The 11,836-nt window shown below is 46.4% G+C and overlaps 1 pseudogene; it reads right to left on the bottom strand.

Annotated features, from left to right (window-relative positions):
- Positions 1–179: 179 nt before the first annotated feature.
- Positions 180–11,573, bottom strand: LOC112253576 (annotated as a pseudogene).
- Between the last annotated feature and the right edge of the window lie 263 nt (positions 11,574–11,836).

Raw genomic sequence — 11,836 nt, 5'->3', positions numbered from 1 at the left:
ACCCTGCCCCATCTAGTTACTGTATCAAACCCTGTCCTAGTTACTGTAACACACCCTGTCCTAGTTACTGTAACACAAAGCTAATATTAGGTGTAAACAATCTTTAATCAATGCCAATATGATAACATTTCACATGATCACTAGTTCTGACTTTTCAATATAACAGCACCTCTGAATTATTCGTAAAAAAAAACAAAACATAAGTTCATTTTATTTCACATCCAGAAAGAATTTACAGTGTACAAATATGCAAATATAAATAAGTGATAAGAAAAAAAAACTTAATGGAGACAAGAAGCCTTTTAAATACACAGAACACAACCTAAATGGCACCCTATTCCCTATATAGTGCACTACTTTTAACCAGAGTCCTATGGCCAATGGTACCCTATACCCTATATAATGTATTACTTTTGACCATATCTCTTTATCTGACTTAAATAAATAAAGGTTAAATAAAATTAACAAAAAAAATGTATAAACTATACAGAATGTCTTTGTTCTGAAGTTCACCATCCCTTTTACAGAATATCTTTGTTTTGATTACCTGCTGAAGTAATCATACTTTATCGAATGTCTTTGTTTTGATTATGCTGATGTTTAGCATCCTTTATAGAATGTCTTTGTTTTGATCATGTTGTAGTTGACCATCCTTTATAGAATGTCTTTGTTTTGATCATGTTGTAGTTGACCATTCTTTATAGAATGTCTTTGTTTTGATCATGTTGAAGTTCACTATCGTTAACATAATATCTTTGTTGTGATCACCTGTTGTGGTTGACCATCCTTAAATGAATGTCAGGCTTCCAGGTTTTATCCATGGAATGGATGTGCTCCTTAGCCTTCAACCTCAGTGCTGTGATGCTGGAACCATGTTCCAGGTCCTTAGCAGAGGGTACTTATCATTGAAGCTGCAGGGGCACTGGTAGAGTGGCGTGGCCACAGACTGCACCCCCTGCATGCCCTGTACCATCCCTTGGTGCACCATGCCATGTCCTGGGGGACTGTCGAGGAAGCTGTGGCTGTGGCAGTGGGAGTGGCTGGTGTAGGCAGGCTGAAAGTGAGGGCCCTTCCCTGGGCCTGCATATCCGGGGATAGTGTGCATTGGGTTGCCGCTGGACATGGGCGATGCCAACCAGGGGTCCAGGGGTAATGGGTTGGACATGAGCCCCACATTGGAGGGCATGGGCGACCGGTTGAAAGACAACATAGGGGAGTGGCGGAGCTTTGTTGAGTTGGAGTCCATCTTCTCCTGACGTCTCCACTTAGCCCGACGGTTCTGGAACCACACCTGGACACGGACAGAGAGGATACCGTAGTATTAGTCTACAGTAGTCACTCTGCAGTGCACACTACATCGATGTAGTGCACACTACATCACAATAATGGTATTTGTAGATTTTGTTGATGATGTTTTGCTTCAAAAAATTTAAAAATGGCCTGGACTAAATTATTCAGAATTCAAATGAATTCGGTTAGAGGCTGTGTAATTTGGTTAGAGGCTGTGTAATTTAGTTAGAGGCTGTGTAATTTGGTTAGAGGCTGTGTAATTTGGTTAGAGGCTGTGTAATTGAGTTAGAGGCTGTGTAATTGAGTTAGAGGCTGTGTAATTGAGTTAGAGGCTGTGTAAGAGGCTGTGTAATTGAGTTAGAGGCTGTGTAATTTGGTTAGAGGCTGTGTAATTTGGTTAGAGGCTGTGTAATTGAGTTAGAGGCTGTGTAAGAAGCTGTGTAATTTAGTTAGAGGCTGTGTAATTTAGTTAGAGGCTGTGTAATTGAGTTAGAGGCTGTGTAATTTGGTTAGAGGCTGTGTAATTGAGTTAGAGGCTGTGTAATTGAGTTAGAGGCTGTGTAATTTAGTTAGAGGCTGTGTAATTTGGTTAGAGGCTGTGTAATTTAGTTAGAGGCTGTGTAATTGAGTTAGAGGCTGTGTAATTTGGTTAGAGGCTGTGTAATTTGGTTAGAGGCTGTGTAATTGAGTTAGAGGCTGTGTAATTTGGTTAGAGGCTGTGTAATTTAGTTAGAGGCTGTGTAATTTGGTTAGAGGCTGTGTAATTTAGTTAGAGGCTGTGTAAGAGGCTGTGTAATTGAGTTAGAGGCTGTGTAATTGAGTTAGAGGCTGTGTAATTTGGTTAGAGGCTGTGTAATTTAGTTAGAGGTTGTGTAAGAGGCTGTGTAATTGAGTTAGAGGCTGTGTAATTGATTTAGAGGCTGTGTAAGATTTAGAGGCTGTGTAAGGTAGTTTGCCCCCGGTGATGCGTTGTGCAGACCTCACTACCCTCTGGAGAGCCTTACGGTTGAGGGCGGTGCAGTTGCCATACCAGGCGGTGATACAGCCCGCCAGGATGCTCTCGATTGTGCATCTGTAGAAGTTTGTGAGTGCTTTTGGTGACAAGCCGAATTTCTTCAGCCTCCTGAGGTTGAAGAGGCGCTGCTGCGCCTTCCTCACGATGCTGTCTGTGTGAGTGGACCAATTCAGTTTGTCTGTGATGTGTATGCCGAGGAACTTAAAACTTGCTACCCTCTCCACTACTGTTCCATCGATGTGGATGGGGGTGTTCCCTCTGCTGTTTCCTGAAGTCCACAATCATCTCCTTAGTTTTGTTGACGTTGAGTGTGAGGTTATTTTCCTGACACCACACTCCGAGGGCCCTCACCTCCTCCCTGTAGGCCGTCTCGTCGTTGTTGGTAATCAAGCCTACCACTGTTGTGTCGTCCGCAAACTTGATGATTGAGTTGGAGGCGTGCATGGCCACGCAGTCGTGGGTGAACAGGGAGTACAGGAGAGGGCTCAGAACGCACCCTTGTGGGGCCCCAGTGTTGAGGATCAGCGGGGAGGAGATGTTGTTGCCTACCCTCACCACCTGGGGGCGGCCCGTCAGGAAGTCCAGTACCCAGTTGCACAGGGCGGGGTCGAGACCCAGGGTCTCGAGCTTGATGACGAGCTTGGAGGGTACTATGGTGTTGAATGCCGAGCTGTAGTCGATGAACAGCATTCTCACATAGGTATTCTTCTTGTCCAGATGGGTTAGGGCAGTGTGCAGTGTGGTTGAGATTGCATCGTCTGTGGACCTATTTGGGCGGTAAGCAAATTGGAGTGGGTCAAGGGTGTCAGGTAGGGTGGAGGTGATATGGTCCTTGACTAGTCTCTCAAAGCACTTCATGATGACGGATGTGAGTGCTACGGGCGGTAGTCGTTTAGCTCAGTTACCTTAGCTTTCTTGGGAACAGGAACAATGGTGGCCCTCTTGAAGCATGTGGGAACAGCAGACTGGTATAGGGATTGATTGAATATGTCCGTAAACACACCGGCCAGCTGGTCTGCGCATGCTCTGAGGGCGCGGCTGGGGATGCCGTCTGGGCCTGCAGCCTTGCGAGGGTTAACACGTTTAAATGTCTTACTCACTTCGGCTGCAGTGAAGGAGAGACCGCATGTTTCCGTTGCAGGCCGTGTCAGTGGCACTGTATTGTCCTCAAAGCGGGCAAAAAGTTATTTAGTCTGCCTGGGAGCAAGACATCCTGGTCCGTGACTGGGCTGGGTTTCTTCCTGTAGTCCGTGATTGACTGTAGACCCTGCCACATACCTCTTGTGTCTGAGCCGTTGAATTGAGATTCTACTTTGTCTCTGTACTGGCGCTTAGCTTGTTTGATAGCCTTGCGGAGGGAATAGCTGCACTGTTTGTATTCAGTCATGTTACCAGACACCTTGCCCTGATTAAAAGCAGTGGTTCGTGCCTTCAGTTTCACACGAATGCTGCCATCAATCCACGGTTTCTGGTTAGGGAATGTTTTAATCGTTGCTATGGGAACGACATCTTCAACGCACGTTCTAATGAACTCGCACACCGTATCAGCGTATTCGTCAATGTTGTTGTCTGACGCAATACGAAACATCTCCCAGTCCACGTGATGGAAGCAGTCTTGGAGTGTGGAGTCAGCTTGGTCGGACCAGCGTTGGACAGACCTCAGCGTGGGAGCTTCTTGTTTTAGTTTCTGTCTGTAGGCAGGGATCAACAAAATGGAGTCGTGGTCAGCTTTTCCGAAAGGGGGCGGGGCAGGGCCTTATATGCGTCGCGGAAGTTAGAGTAACAATGATCCAGGGTCTTTCCACCCCTGGTTGCGCAATCGATATGCTGATAAAATTTAGGGAGTCTTGTTTTCAGATTAGCCTTGTTAAAATCCCCAGCTACAATGAATGCAGCCTCCGGATAAATCGTTTCCAGTTTGCAGAGAGTTAAATAAAGTTCGTTCAGAGCCATCGATGTGTCTGCTTGGGGGGGGGGATATATACGGCTGTGATTATAATCGTAGTGAATTCTCTTGGTAGATAATGCGGTCTACATTTGATTGTGAGGAATTCTAAATCAGGTGAACAGAAGGATTTGAGTTCCTGTATGTTTCTTTCATCACACCATGTCACGTTGGCCATAAGGCATACGCCCCCGCCCGTCTTCTTACCAGAAAGATGTTTGTTTCTGTCGGCGCGATGCGTGGAGAAACCCGCTGGCTGCACCGCTTCGGATTGCGTCTCTCCAGTTAGCCATGTTTCCGTGAAGCAAAGAACGTTACAGTCTCTGATGTCCCTCTGGAATGCTACCCTTGCTCGGATTTCATCAACCTTGTTGTCAAGAGACTGGACATTGGCAAGAAGAATGCTAGGGAGTGGTGCACGATGTGCCCGTCTCCGGAGTCTGACCAGAAGACCGCTTCGTTTCCCTCTTTTTCTGAGTCGTTTTTTTTTTTGGTCGCTGCATGTAATCCACTCGGTTACACTGGTTGTAAGGCAGAACACAGGATCCGCATCGCGAAAAACATATTCTTGGTCGTACTGATGGTGAGTTGACGCTGATCTTATATTCAGTAGTTCTTCTCGGCTGTATGTAAAGAAACCTAAGATGACCTGGGGTACTAGTGTAAGAAATAACACGTAAAAAAACAAAAAACTGCATAGTTTCCTAGGAACGCGAAGCGAGGCGGCCATCTCTGTCGGCGCCGGAAGTACATTACACACCACTAGTAGTAGTGGTGATGGTGGTAATAGTAGTAGTAGTGGTAATAGTATTAGTAGTCATGGTACTGGTGGTGGTAATAGTAGTGGTGGTGGTGGTAATAGTAGTAGTAGTCGTGGTAATAGTAGTAGTAGTCGTGGTAATAGTAGTAGTAGTCGTGGTAATAGTAGTAGTAGTAGTCATGGTACTGGTGGTGGTAATAGTAGTAGTAGTAGTCATGGTACTGGTGGTGGGAATAGTAGGTGTAGTAGTAGTCATGGTACTGGTGGTGGTAATAGTGGTGGTGGTGGTGGTAATAATAGTAGTGGTGGTGGTAATAGTAGTAGTGGTGGTAATAGTAGTAGTGGTCGTGGTAATAGTAGTAGTGGTCGTGGTAATGGTAGTAGTAGTCATGGTACTGGTGGTGGTAGGTGGTGGTGGTAATAGTAGTGGTGGTGGTGGTAATAGTAATGCTGGTAATAGTAGTAGTGGTGGTAATAGTGGTAGTGGTGGTAATAGTAGTAGAAGTGGTGGTAATAGTAGTAGTAGTAGTAGTCGTAGTAGCGGTGGTGGTAGTACTAGTCGTAGTGGTAATGGGGTTGGTGGTGGTTTGTAGTGGTAGAAGGGCCAGTAGTAATGCTAGTCTAGTAATAGTTGACAGCCAGTAGTTGTGGTGGTGGTGGCAATAGTAGTAGTAGTCATGGTACTGGTGGTGGTGGTAATAGTAGTAGTAGTGGTGGTGATGGTGGTGGTAATAGTAGTAGTGGTAATAGTAATGATGGTGGTAATAGTGGTGGTAGTAGTGGTGGTGGTGGTAATAGTAGTAGAAGTGGTGGTAATATTAGTAGTAGTAGTAGTGGTGATGGTGGTGGTAATAGTAGTAGTAGTAGTAGTAGTAGTAGAAGTGGTGGTGGCAATAGTAGTGGTGGTGGTGGTAATAGTAATGATGGTGGTAATAGTATTAGTCGTAGTGGTGGTAATAGTAGTAGTAGAAGTGGTGGTAATATTAGTAGTAGTGGTGGTGGTAGTACTAGTCGTAGTGGTGGTAATAGTAGTGTTGGTGATGGTGTTAGTAATAGTAGTAGTAGTGGTGGTAGTACTAGTCGTAGTGGTGGTAATAGTAGTAGTAGTAGTCATGGTACTGGTGGTAATAGTAGTAGTAGAATTGGTGGTAATATTAGTAGTAGTAGTGGTGGTGATGGTGGTGGTAATAGTAGTAGTAGGGTTGGTGGTAGTACTAGTCGTAGTGGTGGTGGTACTTGTAGTAATGGGGGTGGTGGTGGTTGTAGTGGTAGAAGGGCCAGTAGTAATGCTAGTCTAGTAATAGTTGACAGCCAAGGGCTCCATACCTGGACAGTATTATTAGTGTATAGTGATTGTAATAGTAGTATTAGATAGGTAGAGACTCAATACTGTATTATTAGTGTATAGTAATAGTATTAGATAGGTAGAGACTATACAGTATTAATAGTGTGTAGTAGTATTAGATAGGTGGAGACTATACAGTATTATTAGTGTATAGTAGTAGTATTAGATAGGTAGAGACTATACAGTATTAATAGTGTATAGTAGTAGTAGTATTAGATAGGTAGAGACTCAATACAGTATTAATAGTGTATAGTAGTAGTAGTATTAGATAGGCTTAGACGATACAGTATTATTGGTGTATGGTAGTAGTAGTATTAGATAGGTGGAGACAATACAGTATTAATAGTGTGTAGTAGTAGTAGTATTAGATAGGTAGAGACTATCCAGTATTATTAGTGTATAGTAGTATTAGATAGGTAGAGACTATACAGTATTATTAGTGTGTAGTAGTAGTATTAGGTAGGTAGAGACTATACAGTATTATTAGTGTATAGTAGTAGTATTAGATAGGTAGAGACTATACAGTATTAATAGTGTATAGTAGTAGTAGTATTAGATAGGTGGAGGTTGCATACCTGGACACAGACCTCAAGGAGGTAGACCTTCATGGCCAGGAGCTCCCGGCTGTAGACATCAGGGTAGTGGGACTTCTCAAAGGCCTTCTCCAACTCATGGAGCTGGAAGGTGGTGAAGGTGGTGCGGTTACGCCGGTGCTTCTTCTTAGGGCGGTCCTCCTTTGGAGGCTCGGGGGACTTTTCCCCGCTGCCCACCCCCTTCTGGAGATCTCCCAGGTCCCCGTCACACTCGTCCCTGGAGAAAAGGCCCGACTCTGAAGAGGAGACAGTCGAACAGGAGAGACGTGTGTGTTTAGGTATCTGTCTTCTTGCACTAGGTTCCTTCGGCAGTGCCAGCTCTACTTACCAAAAGGCGACCTAATATGCAGCTCTCTCTACGGGTGATCTCATGGTCCCATGGGGACAGATGCCACCTGTTAAACCTGAGTGTCCTCATGTGGGAATAGACAGCTCTAATCTACACCAAGACTGTACTTGTCCTCTGCACCGCCCCAGACCAGATCATCTTTTCTAAGAAAACAGGGTGAGGTTGAAGCCCCACTACACATGGCTGATGGTAGAAAACAGGGTGAGGTTGAAGCCCCTCTACACATGGCTGATGGTAGAAAACAAGGTGAGGTTGAAGCCCATCTACACATGGCTGATGGTAGAAAACAAGGTGAGGTTGAAGCCCCTCTACACATGGCTGATGGTAGAAAACAAGGTGAGGTTGAAGCCCCTCTACACATGGCTGACGGATGGTAGAAAACAGGGTGAGGTTGAAGCCCCTCTACACATGGCTGATGGTAGAAAACAGGGTTAGGTTGAAGCCCCTCTACACATGGCTGATGGTAGAAAACAGGGTGAGGTTGAAGCCCCTCTACACATGGCTGATGGTAGAAAACAGGGTGAGGTTGAAGCCCCTCTACACATGGCTGATGGTAGAAAACAGGGTGAGGTTGAAGCCCCTCTACACATGGCTGATGGTAGAAAACAGGGTGAGGATGAAGCCCCACTACACATGGCTGATGGTAGAAAACAGGGTGAGGTTGAAGCCCCACTACACATGGCTGATGGTAGAAAACAGGGTGAGGTTGAAGCCCCACTACACATGGCTGATGGTAGAAAACAGGATGAGGTTGAAGCCCCACTTCACATGGCTGACGGATGGTAGAAAACAGGGTGAGGTTGAAGCCCCTCTACACATGGCTGATGGTAGAAAACAGGGTGAGGTTGAAGCCCCTCTACACATGGCTGACGGATGGTAGAAAACAGGGTGAGGTTGAAGCCCCTCTACACATGTCTGACGGATGGTAGAAAACAGGGTGAGGTTGAAACCCCACTACACATGGCTGATGGATGGTAGAAAACAGGGTGAGGTTGAAGCCCCACTACACATGGCTGACGGATGGTAGAAAACAGGGTGAGGTTGAAGCCCCTCTACACATGGCTGATGGATGGTAGAAAACAGGGTGAGGTTGAAGCCCCTCTACACATGGCTGATGGTAGAAAACAGGGTGAGGTTGAAGCCCCACTACACATGGCTGATGGATGGTAGAAAACAGGGTGAGGTTGAAGCCCCTCTACACATGGCTGATGGTAGAAAACAGGGTGAGGTTGAAGCCCCTCTACACATGGCTGACGGATGGTAGAAAACAGGGTGAGGTTGAAGCCCCTCTACACATGGCTGACGGATGGTAGAAAACAGGGTGAGGTTGAAGCCCCACTACACATGGCTGACGGATGGTAGAAAACAGGGTGAGGTTGAAGCCCCACTACACATGGCTGATGGTAGAAAACAGGGTGAGGTTGAAGCCCCTCTACACATGGCTGATGGATGGTAGAAAACAGGGTGAGGGTGAAGCCCCACTACACATGGCTGATGGTAGAAAACAGGGTGAGGATGAAGCCCCACTACACATGGCTGATGGTAGAAAACAGGGTGAGGTTGAAGCCCCTCTACACATGGCTGATGGTAGAAAAAAGGGTGAGGTTGAATCCCCTCTACACATGGCTGATGGTAGAAAACAGGGTGAGGTTGAAGCCCCTCTACACATGGCTGATGGTAGAAAACAGGGTGAGGTTGAAGCCCCTCTACACATGGCTGACGGATGGTAGAAAACAGGGTGAGGTTGAAGCCCCTCTACACATGGCTGACGGATGGTAGAAAACAGGGTGAGGTTGAAGCCCCTCTACACATGGCTGACGGATGGTAGAAAACAGGGTGAGGTTGAAGCCCCACTACACATGGCTGATGGTAGAAAACAGAGTGAGGTTGAAGCCTCTCTACACATGGCTGACGGATGGTAGAAAACAGGGTGAGGTTGAAGCCCCACTACACATGGCTGATGGTAGAAAACAGGGTGAGGTTGAAGCCCCTCTACACATGGCTGACGGATGGTAGAAAACAGGGTGAGATTGAAGCCCCTCTACACACGGCTGATGGTAGAAAGGGTGAGGTTGAAGCCCCTCTACACACGGCTGATGGTAGAAAACAGGGTGAGGTTGAAGCCCCACTACACATGGCTGATGGTAGAAAACAGGGTGAGGTTGAAGCCCCTCTACACATGGCTGACGGATGGTAGAAAACAGGGTGAGGTTGAAGCCCCACTACACATGGCTGATGGTAGAAAACAGAGTGAGGTTGAAGCCCCACTACACATGGCTGATGGTAGAAAACAGGGTGAGGTTGAAGCCCCACTACACATGGCTGATGGTAGAAAACAGGGTGAGGTTGAAGCCCCACTACACATGGCTGATGGTAGAAAACAGGGTGAGGTTGAAGCCCCTCTACACATGGCTGATGGTAGAAAACAGGGTGAGGTTGAAGCTCCTCTACACATGGCTGATGGATGGTAGAAAACAGGGTGAGGTTGAAGCCCCACTACACATGGCTGACGGATGGTAGAAAACAGATCTAATCCGAGTTTGTTAATTTATTAATCCAAATCAATTGAGGCTCAAGATTATCATCAGATCGTTGACTTGGTAACAAACATGTGAGGCAGGAAAAGTGGTCTCCTTCAGTCACTATGCTGTAATGTTACAGTAATAGAAGGATATAATGTTATGTTCTAACAAACAAAAGACTTGGTACACCAGTCCCTTATTCATCCCAGCCAGGCCTACTTAGTCAGTCAGTCGATATCCAACCTGTTATTTCTTATCCAAGCCTGGTCCTAGATCTGGTTGTGTAAAGGTGGAAACATTAAGTTAAACATTGTAGCTATACTGTAGTGATAAACTGTAGTCTCTGAATCTTGAGAAAATGACAATCCAAGCACAGTATGCTTTCAACTGTCCCTGCCTTGCCTCCTGGATGAGGTTAGCGCCGTGTGCTTTCAACTGTCCCTGCCTTGCCTCCTGGATGAGGTTAGCACAGTGTGCTTTCAACTGTCCCTGCCTTGCCTCCTGGATGAGGTTAGCACAGTGTGCTTTCAACTGTCCCTGCCTTGCCTCCTGGATGAGGTTAGCGCCGTGTGCTTTCAACTGTCCCTGCCTTGCCTCCTGGATGAGGTTAGCGCAGTGTGCTTTCAACTGTCCCTGCCTTGCCTCCTGGATGAGGTAATCTAAGTAAACATTGTCACTACTCATTTTACTGTGGAGAAGTGAAAGTCTTGGATATAAGTCTTATATGAACTGCTATTTCACTGATGTTGTTGCTGTATATGTTACAGATGTTTATGAGCAGTTATTAGTACCTATGTTGTCCATTATAATGCTTGTCTCATAAGAGGGTATTCATAGGAAGTGTTACTTTTATTTATTTATTTTATTTAACTAGGCAAGTCAGTTAATTAAGAAAAAATTCTTATTTACAATGACGGCCTAGGAACAGTGGGTTAACTGCCTTGTTCAGGGGCAGAACGACAGATTTTTACCTTGTCAACTCGGGGATTCGATCAAGCAACCTTTCGGTTACCGGCCCAGCGCTCTAACCACTAGGCTACCTGCTGGTTACCGGCCCAGCGCTCTAACCACTAGGCTACCTGCTGGTTACCGGCCCAGCGCTCTAACCACTAGGCTACCTGCTGGTTACCGGCCCAGCGCTCTAACCACTAGGCTACCTGCTGGTTACCGGCCCAGCGCTCTAACCACTAGGCTACCTGCTGGTTACCGGCCCAACTCTACCTGCTGGTTACCGGCCCAGCGCTCTAACCACTAGGCTACCTGCTGGTTACCGGCCCAACTCTCTAACCACTAGGCTACCTGCCGCCCTTTACCTTGTCTTCATGTAATAAAACAACATCACCTAATCAATCAATGAATGAACCTATAAATCAATAACAACCAAGGTACTGACCGTGAAAAGCAGAGTGCTGGGTGCTGTCCTCCAGGCTGGCCAGGTATCTGTAGGGGTCTGACTGGCCCTGCTTCCCCTGGTGGGTCTCCAGGCCCTCAGTGTCCACCTCATGGGTCCGTTCGGACCCTACGGGAGTGAGCAGGAGGTACTGGTCCTTACTGAAGCCCAGGATCAGGTCAGTGCTGCGGATCCGGCCTCCTCCGCTAGACCCTCCTCCCGTCACCATGTCATTGTCTGGTGACAGGCAGCCATCGCCCATCATTCCCAAGGTATCCATTGACAAATATGTCCAAGAAAAGCAGTATGTTGTCAAAGAGCACTTTGATGGGGGATGCAGATCTGTCTGTCCTTGGACTTCCTGTCAGTCTGCAAAACACGTTGATCTCATGAACACAGGGTTTTGCAGAACGGTTCTGTTGTGAAAGTGCACATGTGCCTCTTGCATATGCCTCGTTAATAGTGTCGTAGCCCTTTCCTGCAGTCGAATGACCAGAAATGCCGTCTAGTGGCCTCAAGGGTGGAATGTTATTCATAATTAGTCAACATATTATTTTTTTTACGCACCGAAAATCCAGTGTTTTTATGTCAAACGGTTTTGTTAAATTTCAGTCTTCTGTGATGTAC

The sequence above is a fragment of the Oncorhynchus tshawytscha genome, unplaced genomic scaffold (assembly GCF_018296145.1).
Source record: "Oncorhynchus tshawytscha isolate Ot180627B unplaced genomic scaffold, Otsh_v2.0 Un_contig_14593_pilon_pilon, whole genome shotgun sequence".
Taxonomy (NCBI): Eukaryota; Metazoa; Chordata; class Actinopteri; order Salmoniformes; family Salmonidae; genus Oncorhynchus; species Oncorhynchus tshawytscha.
Note: the sequence above shows the minus strand (reverse complement) of the source record. Positions and strands in the feature narration are given on the sequence as shown.